At 39.5% G+C, this 17,271-nt stretch overlaps 1 protein-coding gene and 1 long non-coding RNA gene across 3 annotated transcripts in view; one reads left to right on the forward strand and one right to left on the reverse strand.

The window, feature by feature from the left end:
* Positions 1-811: 811 nt before the first annotated feature.
* Positions 812-2,934, reverse strand: LOC119500550. Its single transcript, XR_005209638.1, has 2 exons — positions 2,795-2,934; positions 812-1,377 (listed from the first exon to the last, which is right to left on the reverse strand). It is a non-coding gene; the product is annotated as an uncharacterized LOC119500550 (long non-coding RNA).
* Positions 2,921-17,271, forward strand: part of ptpn4a (protein tyrosine phosphatase non-receptor type 4a) — an 85,802-nt gene continuing 71,451 nt past the window's right edge. The window contains exon 1 of one of the 2 annotated variants that reach the window (XM_037790321.1): positions 2,921-3,566. The gene's annotated coding sequence lies outside the window, so the exon portion shown is untranslated. Of the gene's footprint in view, positions 3,567-16,290; positions 16,312-17,271 lie in introns of those variants that run through there. The other variant, XM_037790322.1, reaches the window with a different exon arrangement.

The following is a 17,271-nucleotide window of genomic DNA, read 5'->3' on the forward strand; positions in this document are numbered from 1 at the left end:
ATATTTGAGTTGTGGACAAAACAAGACATTTGAGGATGACATCTTGGGATTTGGGAAACATAGACATAGACATTTTTCACCATTTTCTGACATTTTATAGACCAAACAACTAATCGATTAATGGAGAAAATAATCAACAAATTAATCAACAATGAAAATAATCGTCAGTTGCAGCCCTGGAGACAATGAACCCCAAACAATGCAGCCGTATGTACCGCTCATATGTGTATTCTTAAAGTAGACATCATGATATTGAACTGGTTAATGCAGTATTTTCCCAGTGCAACTATATAAAAGCTCTTTCCCTGTGCTCTTTATACCCATAGCCATCCATTTGTCCTTATATGAATAATTGTATTCACTATAATGAACAGCAGTGTTCTTTTATTCCTCTCCGGTCAGGTCTCAAAGTAACACTCGATGTACCCACACATCATTTGCATGACCCTAACTAATGTGTTTAGCGATATTAATCTTAATATGCAGCTTATTGTGGCTCACAACTCATCATATAGCACCCGAGTTCCCTCAGGTCGTCTGTCTGCATATTAACAAGCTTCAGATATGCTGTTTTAATTACAGTTCCAATCTTGTACCCTGTGGACTGAGCTAAATATAGAAGCATATAATTAATAGTGTTGAGGATAGACATTCACTGACTTATAACATCATTGTCCTGAGGTAGAGGATGCCGTAGAAGTAGCTACTAAGTGGAATCCACAATCCACTGTGTTTTTTTCTTTCAATGGGTCGAAACTAGAAGGCACGTGTTGAGATAAAATCTGGACATAAAAAGCATCCAGACAGCAGATCTGGTGGAGTAGAGGGACTGCTTTTAATCAGGACAGCTTGGGTTCAGTGTTCTCTGACAGCAAGTCACAGTGCCCTTGAGCAAGATGCAAGATTAGTTCCAGATCCACGATTATGCAGCAGATTGTGGGCTTTGACACCCTGCACTATGCATCAAAAAAGCCCAAAATAAGCCCCTTTATATATTAAAAACACAGTTGAAAAAAATCAATAAATAAATATCTGATGATGAATGTAAAAAAAAGAACAACGTTTTGAGTGTATTTTTAGATCTACTCCATCATTTCCCCGACTACAAAGTGTCTATTAAGATATGCGTATCAACAACACTGGGCTTGTTGTCTTGTTCTCTCCACTCCGCTTCATCTGCGTTCTTCATTGTATGCCAAACACAGTTACTGTACAACGGTCCATTGTTAGCTGCATTGTAGGCTGTTTCTTTTTCAAGCCACTTGAGGTCAGTACAGCCCACATCAGCACTCTCACAATGTGTTACTATCCCTCTGTTACAGCGTCTTATGAATGACATGGCCACACATTCATCTGGTCTGAATGGGCAGGCTTGGACTTGAAGTGAATGAGAACAAGAACATTTTCATAATTACATTCATTTTAAAAGTCACACAGTGATATTCATTCTGAAATTAAGATTCCTGTAGGGACATGGTTCTTTTATAAATTAAATTCAAGTTAATAATGCATTCCAATGAATGAATAACTTTATTTAAAGGGCTTATTGATCATATTTTTATGTAGACGAATATATAAATATACTGTATATAAAAAAAAAAGAATACATTCACAGAGCTTTTAGAACGGTGCTGAATAAAAGTTTGGCTTCTCCTGAAAAAAAATCTGATTGTGAATTAAAAAAAAAATTGGCATGTCTAAAATGATTATTTTGTTTATTTCTGTGGAAGATATCTGACGTTTGGTTCCCACTACGAACAAGGCATTATCAGCCATATTATGACATAAATTCTCATTGCCAATGCCCTCTGCAAACACATTAGAACATTTTTTTTTAAATGCCTTTAAAAATAATAATAAATTAAATTTTATTTAATTTTTATGTGTTTTACATAATGATATAAGCAAACTGCATTGCAATACATTAGGCTACACATATTCTACATGTGTTGTAAATGAATAATTTTAATATGGTGTATAGTAATGTGAAAAAAAAATTCCTTTTGACATAATGTCATATAAGTGAATTAATTAATTTTACGTAGGCTATCTCAACATTGAACATGAAGAAAAGGGGTGTTTGGACCCATAAAATGCTTTATAAATTTCATTAAATCATATTATTTAGTAATTACTTTTTATGTCAAGATGGTCAATAAGACTGTGTGTATAGTTATCAAGCATTGCACTGCAAATTATAACAAAAATCCCAAATTTCATTGCTGGGACTTAAAAATGCCCGCAGCCTAGTTGCAGAAACACCCATATACACCCATACGTTTTGCAGTACATATTAAGATAAGGCAGGTGTCAGCAACCTTTACTATCAAAAAAGCCATTCTAGGTAAAAAGACAAACAAAAAAAGGGGGGAAAAATCGGAGATTTCCAGAATAAAGTCATAAATTTACGAGAAAAAAAGAAAATAACACGTAAAATTACTGGTTTATAATATTGTGACTTTTTCTCATATTACCCCTTTTTTTCTCATAAACGTATGACTTTATTCTCATATTACGACTTTTTTTTCTCGTAAACTTCTGACTTTATTCTCATATCACAACTTTTTCTTTCTCGTAGACTTCTGACTTTATTCTCATAATATTACGACTTTTTTCGTATAGATTTATGACTCTATTCTCGTAATATTGTCTTTAATCTCGAAATCTCAGATTTATTTTTTTCCCCCAATGTGGCCCTAATACTCTGTCATACCGTCGTACCATAGACCTACAATATAATACCTAATAAGGGATATTAAAAAGATGGTAGTGTATTTTGGAGCAGTAGTCCTACCTGGAGGTGCGCTCCTTTCCAAACAGCGCGCCTCCCGGCTCCGCTCCGTGGCTCCGCCCCTGTGCGCCATGGCTGTGCGCTCTGTTTGCGCCATGACGTCGCTGTGCTGCTCGCTGCTGTGCTGCAGGCAGAGCAGAGCGGAGCAGCTGCAGAGAGAGAGAACCAGACCAGGGGACGCTGACAACAACGGAGAGAGAGGAAAAGTCACACACGTTTGGACTATTTCTGTGACTTGATGTCCAAAGATTCTTCACCTTTTCGCCCATCTTTACTTGTACGCACACCGTGGGAATATATTCTTCATTCTCTTTCGACCCTGAAATGCCTACTGCTAGTCGCCTCCTAGTCGTCTAGTCGCCAATGCTTACTGCGGGGGAGCTCCTCGGAGGTCTTGTGGATTATTATCCGTCGTCGTCGCCGAGCACCGAGTCGCATGGTCGAGCCCCGGAGGAGGAGGCCCCGCTCTGCTCTGCTGGATGCTGGAAGCTGGAAGCTGGTTCTGGATCTGGATCTGGATGGATGTGTGTGAGGTGGTGAGGCAGCAGCAGCAGCAGCAGCAGCCGGACTCCCAGCGAGCCTGAACTGATGAAGACGGTGATACTAGTGATGATGATGGTGATGATGCTCGGGTTTCATCGTCGGCAGCGGGTGAACTGATCCTTTTTTTTCTTCTGGATGTTCGGGCTATTTGGCCCCTACACAAAACATTTCCTCACACGGCAAAACAATTATATTCCTTAAAAACTGGACGCCCCTGGAGCAGTTTATGACGGTAAGAAAAGAGACTCACTCACCAGGCCAACAGTGTTTCCAACTGACGTTAGCTTTAGATTCCAACTGACGTTAGCTTTAAATTCAAACTAACGTTAGCTTTAGTCTCCAACTGACGTTAGCTTTAGATTCCAACTGACGTTTGCTTTAAATTCAAACTAACGTTAGCTTTAGTCTCCAACTGACATTAGTCTCCAACTGACGTTAGCTTTAAATTCAAACTAACGTTAGCTTTAGTCTCCAACTGACATTAGTCTCCAACTGACGTTAGCTTTAAATTCAAACTAACGTTAGCTTTAGTCTCCAACTGACATTAGTCTCCAACTGACGTTAGCTTTAGTGTCCAACTGACGTTAGCGTTAGGTTCCAACTGACATTAGCTTTTGCTTCCAACTGACGTTAGCTTTAAATTCAAACTGACGTTAGCTTTAGTCTCCAACTGACGTTAGCTTTTGCTTCCAACTGACTTTAGCTTAGCGCTGTCACTTTTTAACCCCAAGTTGCACAGCTAAAAAAGGCTACTAATATTGTGATAACGCTTCTCAAATTAGGCTTGTTTTGTTAATACACTTGTGTCTAATTGAGTGGCACCTCGCTATAATAAGTATAAGGCCGTAATATACATTTTTAATCCATTTAATAGCCAGGTGGTTGTGTAGCATGTTAGCAGGCTGCTGCTTCTCTCTCCATTCAATATCTTGGCTGCTTACTTTACGCAGCTGTGTGCGCAGTGTTGGTATGTATTTAAAAGGTTTAATTTAATTATTAAACTTTAATCAAGTGAGCCGTTTTGTTTGAGTTCAATAGGTTTGTTAATAGCTCATTCATAGACAATGTCCAATAAGCCCTTTAATGACCAGTTGGTGTTCAATGGGAAGCACAGTGTGTGCGTTAAAAGATGACATTTCTTCATCATTTAGACATTAATTAGTGATTATTTGGGTTATTTTGCTATGCCGAATTTTAGTGGGAGTGTTGTTTGATTGAGATAATGTGTTTATTTTGCAGGTAAATACATATAGCGAGCACAGAACCTTCACATATAAAAGACGTCAATAATTGCTATAGGTTTGGTGTGGAGCACCATTTCTGCGTTGAAAAGATGACATTTCTTCATCATTTAGACATTAATTAGTGATTATTTGGGTTATTTTGCTATGCCGAATTGTAGTGGAGGTGTTGTTTGACTGAGATAATGTGTTTATTTTGCAGGTAGATAGATATAGCGAGCACAGAGCCTTCACATAAAAAAGACGTCAATAATTGCCATAGGTTTGGTGGAGCACCGTTTGTCACAGTATTCTCATGTCACATTATAGGCCTATATGTGTGGATATAAGCAGCTCATTGTTGCGCATGCATCAATAATTGTTTTTTTGCAAACATAAATGGTATATAAAAGCACCCGTGCATGCTGATTGATAATCTGTTAACTGTTAAGTAATAGATGTGAAGGTTTTTTGCTGTGATGATGAGGCGTCCTCCTTTTTCTCGATGACGTAATCCTCCACCATCCGTGCCACATCTTTTGGGTCGCAGTGGGTTCCTGTGCTGCCTGCTGCTCGCCAGTCTGCTGCCGCTGCTCACATCATATGGACCCTGCTCTGTCCTGTTTGTCTAGCCTCTATCTATCTCTCCCTCCTCTCCTTCCTTCCTTGGCTTTCTTTCTTCTTGTCTTTTTCTCTCTCTATCGTTATCTAAGCTGCAAAAATGACATTAGAGTCATTGCTTTTTTAGAGAGTCACAATTGGTTCTGAATGGGAGCTCAGTTTAGGGGGCAGCAAAAGGGAGGAATTGTGAATGAAATCCAGCAGCTTGGTTCAGTTTTTCAAGTGTTCTCCAAAAACTAGGGCTGCACGATACACCTATCTCCCGATTCGATATGATAACGATACTTGGGTGCCGATTCTACAAGTATTGCGATTCGATATTACGATTTATTGCGATTTGCCATGGGAAAAAGTTGAATCATACACTTCTAGGGACTGTTACTTTGAAAAATATCTAAATTAATAAGGTAAAAATGTTTGATTTTCAGCATGTATGTAGTCATAGATATCCTGAAGTCAAATATATCAGTCATTGTCAGATGTTATTTATTGAATTTTTTTCAAACAACCCAAAAATCAGAGAATAAAGACATTTCCCTCACAAATTTTCTTTTTACTTTATAAGGGACATGTCATGTTTTATTCTTCTGGTAAACATAATCCAATCAATCGTATTTCTTGTTTTTTAGTTGACATCTTTTGAACATTTTGAAAACTGGACGTAGTCACACATGTATACTTCCGCTAACTTCACCAAGTGTATCGCTAGTTCTCCCCGTCATCTGTTCTCTTTGTACATCCATGGTCAGCTCCATCGGCGCTGTTTGAATGCATTTAACATAAATGTCAGTATATGGGTGCTCTACAGTTGTAGCGTCGGCCGATTTGACCACGGAGATGAGAGTGACGGCTGGCCTGACAGCACGTTACGATACGATAACGTTTCCTGTCCACGACAGAGTTATCGTGCAGCTTTAGCTGTGATGTCTAGCTCTGCTTTTCCTGGTTATGTGTGATATCCAAAGTGTTTCCATACTTTACTGTATGTGTAGTGTTTCGGATTTAAAATGTGACGGTGCAGGTTGTATCCACGTGGAACCTCCCTCGTTTTCTACTTTTTGGTTTCGGCTCGCCGCTGCCGACTGCAGTTTGTGTTGGTTGACGGATACGGAACGTACAGACTCAAATGAAGCAAATATGTGTATTCTAGCATTAAAAAATCGATTTCAAAATCATAAAAAAAAAATTGCGATACCTACTGTAGGTCAATCAACGACAGTGTGTATATCCTGTGTAATTTTACTGTTTTGTTTTTTGTAATCTGTAAGATTTAACAGTCGTAATTGTTCTGACAATAGCTTTTCTACAGTATCCATTTCGGAAGGAATCCATATAAACAAAAACCTCAGCAGATGGGGGTCCAAAAACATGGATGTCTTTGACATCCATGTTTGACCTGAATACATTTGGGAATCCTGATGGTTGCTGAAGCTGAACTACTTATCTTGGGAATTAGGCCTGCCATGTTGCACATTTTTTTATTTGGTCCACCATTCTAGGCACCATATTATATATTAAAGCTGTGGTAGTCAGGATTATTTTTGCAACAGTGGATTTTTAGCTCAGCCAGAGTAAAAATAGGAGAGTCAGGCATCCAGTATGTTTCTTTAAAAGGCCCATCCCATCTCTGACAGCTGAAACATATAGTAAGATGTGGTGCCGTTGGCACTTAAACGTGACTAAATAATGCTGAGCAAAGTTTTATTTTCACAGATTTTGTTACGTGCACTTTAACCATATGCATATTATAAATTCGTAAATGGTGTGCTGAGGAGAATCCTGGATTGACCTGTACATTTCTTTGCTTTTGCGCTCCCCAAACACAGAGAAGCCTTGAGTTTTAGGAGTGGATGGACTCAGCTGGTGAGGATTAAATTGCCTGTGGCGATGGCCCTGGTTTACTTGAGCAGCGCACCTGAACCGGCCATCCCCACGGTGTACAGCAGATGTGTGTGAGACATAGAGAGAGAGAACAGATAGTAAAAAGTGAGGGGCAGTTGTGAGGAGATGGATATGGATACTGGACGACAGAGGAGGCACAGGTGTGGCTGGGGTAATGGGGATAATCTGCACCTGCTAGCAAAGGGCAGGGGGTCCCATGGGAGCACATTGGGAGTTAGGTGGTATCATCAGATCTCAAAGCAACTTGCTCAAATTTAAGTGTGGACATGATGCGGGGGCAAACTGTAATTTACCCTTGCGTTTATTCCCAACAATTCTTAGTCATTTTTGGCTATTGTTCACCAACACAATAAAATCTGGAGGTTGACTAATCATTTCTGCCAAAGGTCTCACTTTAGTTGGAATTATTCTCAGTCTTGGGGCGTAGCCTGCAGGCAGTTTCAGAGTTTGTTGGTCGACATTGCCTGTAGCTTGACAACAAGGGCAAAGAATAGGTTTACTATTAGAGTTTTGTGAGTAATTTCTTCTTTATCCATCACTTGATGATATTCTGTTTTTTCGTCTTGAACTGAAGAAGGTATGAAGTGAGGATTACTGTTTGAATAATTCTGTTTTACTGCTAACACTATATCTTCAATGCTTTGGTTGATGAGTGCATTAGGCTGGTTTACTAGTGTTAATGTGGTATAGAGTTACAACTAAGGATTATTTTCATTGTCGATTAATCTGTCGACTATTTTCTTATTCATCAATTAGTTTTTGGTCTATAAAATTTCAGAAAATGGTGAAAAATGTCGATCAGTGTGATGTCTTCAAATGTCTTGTTTTGTCCACAATTCAAAGATATTCAGTTTACTGTCATAGAGGAGTAAAGAAACCAGAAAATATTCACATTTAAGAAGCTGGAATCAGAGATATTTGACTTTTTTTTCGCAAAGAATTACCCAAACTGATTAATCAATTATCAAAATAGTTGCAGATTAATTTAATAGTTGACAAAACTAATCGATTCGTTGCAACTCTAATGTGGTAAACTAGGAGGTGCAGCAAATTCACGTCCACTTAGACGTCCTCAGACTTCTCACCACCAATTTATCATCATCATGCCATTTTCCAGATGTGTCTCCACAGGTTTGGCTGGTGCCTGTAGAGAAGATGCATTAAGATGACAGCCTCCTGGTTAAACATCATAAACTAGCCCACATAGCAAAGCAGTCAAAGGTCGGCCATTGTTCTCGTCGGGTTGAAAGGCTGAGATGTGTATACACTGTGGGATGGGCACCGAACATCAGAGAATGTGTAGGACATTATAAGACTCAAGATCCTCTGTTTCATACAAGAAGTCAGTGTTTAGTAGGAAACTACCACTTCTTTATGTGTGTTAGATGTTTTGGATTTTAATGCTGCGTCTCATAATTGTGTCAGTCCAGCAGGACGTCATCTTTTATGCACCCTGAGCTTTCAGTTTCTGTCTCTCCAACACTTCCTCCTTTCTCACCTCTTTGCTTTGAGTTTTCTACCCTTCGCTTTCCTCTCTATCTTACTCTGACACCTTATGTCTGCTTAGTCTCAGCGTTGTAGAGACACACCCTTCCTTTCAGCATGGTGCTCAGTAGTGCTGACAGCTCAGTATTGGTGCTAACTGACAGTGATGGTAAGAAGACGGCTGGCTGGGTGCTGCTGCGGGCGAGATACACTATCTGGCTTCAAAGATTCTGGCGTATCTTACATTAGTAGGCTTGCCAGAAGAGCTATGAAAAAAAGTATTAATTCACTTTCACTTATGTCACAATAATGTAGTTTTTTTATAAAATTATATTACTCCAAGTTGATTTTTTTGACCCCATACACAAATGAATGACTTGGTTATTAAAACTCCGCCAACCGCCTACTACATACTACTGACGAATGCAGCACGCAGTATACAATACAGCTCTTTCCCTCGCCACCGCCTGCTGCTTTGTAGAGCGTCACTGGCCGGCTCTCGAGCGAGCTACGCCTGCGGGCGATTGTGGAGCTTTTCAACTCCAAAAAAGGCGGATAACCACAGGTTCCTGTTAATTTTATAATGGACATTTGTGTTGTGATATTTAAACAAGGAAATAAAAGCCTCTTGTCTACGAGACCGGTGTCTTGAGAGCTCCAGCCAGCTCATAGCGGTCTGTGAGCGTAACTGCCCGGCTGGTGAGGTAGCGACCCCGGCAGGCGCTAGCTAGCCGTCACGGCAGTTTGTGGAGCTTCTCAACTCCGAAAACGTTGGAACAAATATACAATTTGCCATCTAATATCGTAAAACTGCCAGTATTCAAAATCTACAGTTAATTTCTCACCTCAAAAATGTTCAGAAGTGAATTTAGTGATGAAACAGCTACGAAAAATATATTTAAAAAAAAGCCGTTTTTGGTTGCTGTTGTTGTGACCATAGACTGTCCAGCGTTTTGCATTGTGGGATACAGTAGGCTAGGTAGACTGGTCCGATTTTGTAGTATGACATTCCGGGTATTTTTGGCATACTGTAGATTTTGCTTTTGTTTACATACTACATACTACATGCTACATTTTTGCCAAATCAGTATGTACTACTAGTATAGTATGAGGTTTCAAATACAGCCCAACTCTTGTACATGTTTCAAATTGAGTGGTACTTACCTTTTAATAAGATCCTCCTCCTTTATTTGAGTGAGACGAGGCTCGCTGTGACCTACGCTGACTGTTGGTGACAGCCCTGTCAAAGAGCAGCCTGTTCATGTTTAACCAAGAGGACCAGCTGCCTGCTCGTTCTATTATAACCCTTTGGAAAGCTCACAGTCCTATTTGCAGTTGGGAAGCACAGTAAGCAGAGCCATTGATAGACAGAGTTCGGCCATTTTCAGTTAACACTGGCTGCACACCGACCCGACTGTTGCCAAGTTACTGGTGGTTTTGTGCCAGCTTATTCCTTCAATGTTGTGCATCACTAATTACATGAAGGGAAATTACTGCCAATAAGTCATTCTGGAAAAGAGTCGCCACAGGACGGCACAAATACAATTTTGCCAAACATGTCCCAGGCTGGTAGCACCCTCAGATCACCATCATTGTCCTGAGCTACAGTACTTTGAGTCTGACTGGCAGTCCTTAAGTGAACCAGCCAAACAGCCATCCATTCACATAAATATCCAGCCAGATAGCTCTCAGAGAGGCAGCTAGTTAGTGGTCTGTTGCTGGGGCGGATATGGCACAACTCCTTAGTGAAAATCATCTCCCAAGCCCCAAACACAGCTGTGTTTATTCTGTGCAAGATACCACAACTACAGAACGCCAGGACAAAGGTGCCTCGACAGATCCAGACTCCCAAAATGAAAAGCAAGTAGTGCCACATTAATAGGCATGTAAAGAATATTAAAAATAAAGTATCATGTGGATGCATCATTAAGGCCTTTAGCATTGTAGTCTCTCAATATAATTCAGAAAATAGAAGAAGACTAGGGCTGCAATTAATCGATTAGTTCTCAACTATTTAATTAATGGCCAACGATTTTGATAATCAATTAATCATTTTGAGTATCCTTTTAAGAAAAAAAGTCAAAATCCACAGATTTCAGCTTTAAATGTGAATATTTTATGGTTTCTTTACTCCTATGAGAGTAAACTGAATATATTTGAGTTGTTGACAAAACAAGACATCTTGAGGACGTCATCTTGAGCTCTGGGAAACACTGATCAACATTTTTCACAATTTTTTGACATTTTATAGACCAAACAAGTAATCGATTACTGGTGAAAATAATCGATAGTTGCAGCCCTAGAGAAGACCAACATGTTCGCATAAGTTTTAAGACTAAAAATAATTATTTTCTGCCTATGAACACTGGGACAAAAATAACAGTGGCCTTGTGAATTATATGTAGATGGGTTCAGTTCTAGCGGGAAAAAGATGTTATTTTATTTAGAAATAAACAACATTCATTCATAGTTGGACAGTGGTAGTATCGTCATATACATGTATATCAGTGATTCTTCATGCTTATATAAGGAGTTTTGTGAGTCATTTCTTTGACAAATCATTAAATCACTCTTTAGTACCTTTTTCATGGACCGTGAGTTTGTAGCTCTCCTTCTGTTCCATTTTAAGATTTCATTTTAGACGTATTTTTATCAGATCAGGGTCACCTCTTCCATCCCTCCCTCTTGTCTCTCTTTCTCTCTCTCTCTCTCGCTCGCTCTATCGCTCTCTTTCTCTGCCCAGTGTTGGCGTATCTGGATCATGCATAACTAATCAGATGAAACTGCATATTATGGTAATGGTGTTCTCTGTTAGTGGGCAGTCATAATGGTTTGATTAGCTGAAACAGCATGTTATCCAGCCAGCGAGAGGAGCTAGAGACAGACCCCCTACTTCTTATTTCTCTCTCTCACAACAGTTACATTCAAGTATACATGATTCAGACAACACAAGAGAGAATTGTGACTCTCTACATGTGTGCACAATATCCGATTCTTATCTGTAAATATTTTTGACACCCTTATTATTAAGTGTAGCAGAAATCAGGTCTGGTGATCCCATATTGCCGTAATAGCTAACAAATATCTATTAAAGGGACAGTTCAGATGTTTTGAAGTAGGTGTAGCGCCTCTGGTACTCAGCCGATGGGAATAATGAATACGCCAACATCTACCTAGGTTCGATGAGCAGTTGCCTTAAATAACTCAGGAGAGTTATTATAGATTGAACAGTTGACAATTTTATTGCACCACAACAATTCAACAACATTCAAAATGCTTCAGATAGATGTCAAAGTATGAAATGAAATGTAAAAATAAATAAAAGAGAGCTCTTTCAAAATACAAATAAAATAGAAAATTCCCCCAAAATCAGTGTCCTTTAAGATGAAATCCTCTTCCTCTAATTAAGATGATCCAAAGAGTGCAATTTCTGTCTTGGTGTGGGTGTAATGTGAATACACCACCACACTATTTCATGTTCCAATATTTTAGTTCCTACTACCCAACTAGCCGGGTAGTAAAAGTGTGTTCGTGTTCTTATCTGGTATCCAACAGAATTGAGCAGTCAGATGTCCTCTGTGGCAGGTCCTACGGTTGGCCACACCGTTTCCACGACCGTCCACAGTCTCACTGGGCTTGGCTCGCCATCACTGAATCCTCCAGATTCGATTGTCGTTTAATAGAACCAAAAGAAAACCCAACCTACAAAAATAGTGCAGGATAGTAAGTAATCTTGCTCATTCAGTTCTTATCTGCTTTCACAGTATCTCATCATGTATAACCAATAACTAAGGATATACTTCAAAACAATGGATTACCATACAGTATCTTGTAATACAGTTGGTATTTTAACTTACAATGAATTATTCATCCATCTTCTCAAACACTTTTTATATAGTTTTTAATATATTTAACCTTTAATTATGAACTAACTTATATTAAGCACACACATGAAGTTAACTGGTGTTATCAAATGAATTACTGCTGTTTAAATTAACATTTTAATAACCAAAATCTGTTGCATCACGGTGCAGTTGTACTAGACCATTACTATGTGTTAGCCTCACTTAACCAGAGTGGCTGTAATGTAAACAAACCACAACACACCTTTAAACTTCACCACGCTATCCTTAAGCTACCAACCAGAGCTAGAAATTAGCTTAGCGATTAGCTTAAACCAGCAGTTAGCATAGACCATCTAACAGCCTTAGCTAGCGATTAGCCGTTAGCTTTAGCGATCTTTTTAGCATCATAAAACAGTAATAAAACAGGCACTAAAGTTCGTCAAATACCTTACAAAACATTCTTGTAACCTCGGTTGGTTTTTATGAACAGTATCTGAACTTAAACAACACGTTTTATGCATCTTTTTCTCCTTACATAGTGGTTAAAACAGACTAGCCAAAACAGCACGTGTGTTTCAACTCACCGGGTTCCAGCAGTTTACATCTTAACAGAAAGTAGTTGGGACTCCAACTAAAGACGTAGCTCAACGGCTTAGACGTTTAAAGAAAATAATACTTTCCGGACTACTTAATGGCGTTGTATGTCGTGTTAGCTTAACAGTCTGTTCAGAGCACGATTTCACGACGTATCCAGGTAGCGATCTCAAGGGAAGTGAGAAATACACATGCTGCACGTCACATCCTCTACACTTGACTTCCACAGACTGCATGTTGCGCCTCCCTCTGGGAACAATATGCAACTACACCTCTAAATGACATAATGGGTTTAGTAGCCCTATGTTTCATATGGGTTACATAGGGTTATATGAGGTACTTATCCATAGTCAGTGTATTACCTACAGTAGATGACGGTCGGCACGCCCCCCGTTTGAAGAAGCAGACAGGAGTTACTGCACGGGAGCAAAGCAATATACTGCTGTGGACGGGGCCGACACCTTAAGGCCCACCTAAAAAAATCAATATCAGTTTAAGTGTACGCTACATTTAGAATATATTTGCTGGTTTACCTTGCTGTGAGACAGCTATACAGTGTATTTTTCTAAAGGGGAACTGAAGCTGTTATCTATGCTCTCGCTAAAGCAACCAGAATTTGACCTCGCAGAACACGGAGTTGCTGGTTATATTGGCTACCAATATATTGGCTACCGTTGCTCGATCTGTTAGTTTATTTCTGTTATTGTGTGACTTTGGTAAGTTCAGATTCACCAAAGCAACACGATAGTACAAACAAACTAACCGATCGAGGCAGTGGTACGCCAGCAAACCCCCGTGTTCTGCGAGGTAAAATTACAAGTTTTTTCAATGGAGTCTGGTGGCTTTGGCGAGAGTGTAGATGGAAACAATGGCATCAATTCCCCATCGAATAAGGGCTGTCTGACAGCAGTGTAAACAGGTGAAAATATTCTAAATGTAGCGTACACTTAAACTGCTATTGATCTGGTGGGCCTCTCTTTTAAGTGGCTAAAATACGTTTGCTGCCGGCCCCGTCCACAGCAGTACATTGTTTTGCTCCCACACATTTTTGTCAATGACATTGAAACAAATGACTTATTTACTGTTATTTTAAATTGTTGCAGGTGGGGTAAAATTTGTAGAGCATATCGCGTTCAAATATACTGTACAGACTCTTGGAAATCGCTCTAGCTTTTAAAATACTGATATCCCAGCGTTAAGTATCGTTTTCTGTTCGATTTTTCTGAAGACCACTCGGTCTTCTGGGACCTGCATCTACAAAATGACTCAAAACGTGATTTAGTAGGGGAGATTGACTTTTTACTCCACTGGCCCACAAGCCTTTAGGCCTTGGCAACATAAATAGTGGCTCTAGATATCTGTTGTAATTCATCATCGGTATCTGCCCTATTATGAGTCACTTGTGTGTTCTAACCCAGTTTCTGAAAAATGCAGGGCTAGATTATGCCAGCAGAGCCACGAGATAAAGATAGCTAGATTATAGTTTAGGAGGCTGTGTGAGATGAAACTACGCTAGCCTTGCAGAGGTTGGATTAAGACAGCAAAACATAAAGACATTAAAGGATTAACATGATCATTGATGATCGCTGGATATGACATGGATAGATGCAGAGATGGTCTTTGGTTATATGGAGGAATGGGAGACGAGGATGGCTGGACAAAACAGCCGGGGACCGGGGGTCAATGATTGGCATCAATGGGTGGATGTGATGTGAAGCAAAGCAGTAGTAGATGTTTGGCTTTATTGATAAAAAACATACTTAATGCAGGATTAAAATAAACAGGCAGTTTTTATATAAACATGGTACCATTTTGGGACGCTATCCAATTCTCATAGTACATTCAAAAGTTCAAATATTTACTATTTTTTTCGTAAAGGAACATGTGTAGCTCTACTTTAAAAGCTGTTCTGGCTGACTCTCTTCTCATTTTATCCATCCAGAGATCTATAGTATTTTGAGATTGATACCAAGAACCAGTTTTATATTATTGCTTGTTCCTGATCAGTCTGAACCTAAATACTAATGAGCTCCTTGGCGGTTGGTGCTGCTATTGGTTGTTGAACATCATTCATTAATTTAACTCTAGGGTAGGCATGTTATGTTTGCTTGCAGTTGCATCCATGGTTTGTCTCAGCTGTCAGCTAATGTAAATGTTAAATGTAAATGTTGAAGTGTTTGTCAGCAACATACTGGTCCGGCAGTGTTCAGTTTACTTTGTGAGGAAAGTAGTCATGTGTTAAAATGCTTGAAAGTGTGTGCAAACTTTAGCAAAGCAAATGAAAATGAGGCGTTGACTACATTTATATGCACAAAATATTCACTTTTTTGCCCTTATTATTAATGAAAATGAATATTCCACGAATATTCCCCTTTACATGCAGCTGTGCATACTCCGATTAACATAACCGGCGGGCGGACTTGTTCGACCGTGCGAACACAGCCTTTCATTTCTTCATCCACCTTCTTGAAAGGTTGGCGTTGTGATATTTGCTCATATCCAAAAACCTGTTGATATCCTAATCTTTAATGTTTAAAGGTAGCTGTGTTTCTCCTTCCAACTGGAAATGTGGGCTTTTCTTTTGCGCATGCATCTCTGCAAACTGTCGGCTAGTTGGTTTGTGTACAACACACAGAGCTGCAAACAGGCAAGAGGCCGTAAAACCCCCAAAACGCATGTTTCATATGCACTGTATCCATGTCCAAAGAATGCTCCTAAAACCTGAATATTATCTTCATATCCCACATATCTTAATCAGAAAATGCTCCATTCGGTATAAGACCTAATTCAAAATATCCAAATGGAATATGCTCTGTACATGACTCATAGTAAATTCAGAATATTTTCATATTCAGAATAATAGTGGAATATTTGTGTGCATGTAAACATAGTCAGTGTTGTGTGACCACACCCCTTGGCTCAAGTATGTTGGCAAGCTGCTCAGAGAGTGATATGATCATATCATATTTGACTTTTCGTGGAAGTCGTCTGTTGAATTTGAGCACAGGGAGTAGAGGTGTAGTCCCTTATTAAAATCTAAATACATACTAAAAATGTAGTTAGAACTTAGCCCAGATATGGTTAAAAAAGTTACACACAAGTGTTGGGAATTAGTGCATCAATCTTTGTCAAGCATCTAAAATAGACTGAGCATGGGGATAATATGGTGAGATCAGTCCTTCCTGACCAATCGCTGCTCCATGTCACATTGTTATAGAATAACCACTGGATCATTACACCTAAACATCTCTCATCTGAAAGAGAGGGCTCCTCTCCGCTGCAGCCCCACCCCCACCTTTACACTCCTCAGGTATGTGAGTACAGCTGGCTCCTTGCTCTTTACTCAAGAGTTATGTTCCAGTGCGTGTTTTGGCTTGTCCTTTCCTTCACTATCATCCTCACCACTATCCCCCAAAATGCATAGAAAACTCAAGTCCTTCTATGCACATTTACACGCACCATTTCCTAAAGGTGTATTGCGATTTGCTCAGCAAAGACTTGTAGATCTATTGCCATGTGCCCTTTATAACCTGCTGCTTGTGCAACCTGAGCTTAGCGAGTGTGTGTGTGTGTGTGTGTGTGTGTGTGTATGTGTGTGTGTGTCAGCTTCAGATCCTCAGGTCTGCCTTTGAAACAGCTGCTTAAAGAGCCTTGAATACCTCAGGAGGTCAAAGGACGCAGTTGCTTAAGAACAGTGGGGCAGAGCCAAAAATGGATTGCGCTCCTTACTCTGCTGTTTTCCCCCCTCATGAGAATTAGCAAGGTTCATTGTTTTTGATCTCCGGTTGAGATGTGACCAGTTGGGGTTAAAGAAAAACACTAATATCTCTCCAGAGTTTAACTCGATGAAATTACTAACAATCATGTGGCTGAAAAGTGGCGACACTAGGGGTTATAGTACCCGTTTCCATCTTCAAATAATTCATCTATTTCGACAAGATATATTGTGATTTATTACAGTTTTTTCAACTGCAAATGATGCAGTTTGTCAACATCTGTTTTATCTAATAAGATACCGTTTTCACTCAGTACATCTCAGAGTTTTCATTCACATATCTTGAGGTTAGAGGTCAAGGGAACCCTTTGAAAATGGCCATGCCAGTTTTTCCTTGCCAGAATTTAACACAACTTTGGAGTGTTATTTAGCATTCTTCCCGACAAGATAACATGACATGGTTGGTACCACCGATTCCTTGAGTTTTGTAGTTTCATATGATACCAGTATCTTCATTCTAGCTTTAAGACTGAGCCCGCTACAACCTCTGAAATA

This window comes from Sebastes umbrosus, chromosome 13 (assembly GCF_015220745.1).
Source record: "Sebastes umbrosus isolate fSebUmb1 chromosome 13, fSebUmb1.pri, whole genome shotgun sequence".
Lineage (NCBI taxonomy): Eukaryota > Metazoa > Chordata > Actinopteri > Perciformes > Sebastidae > Sebastes > Sebastes umbrosus.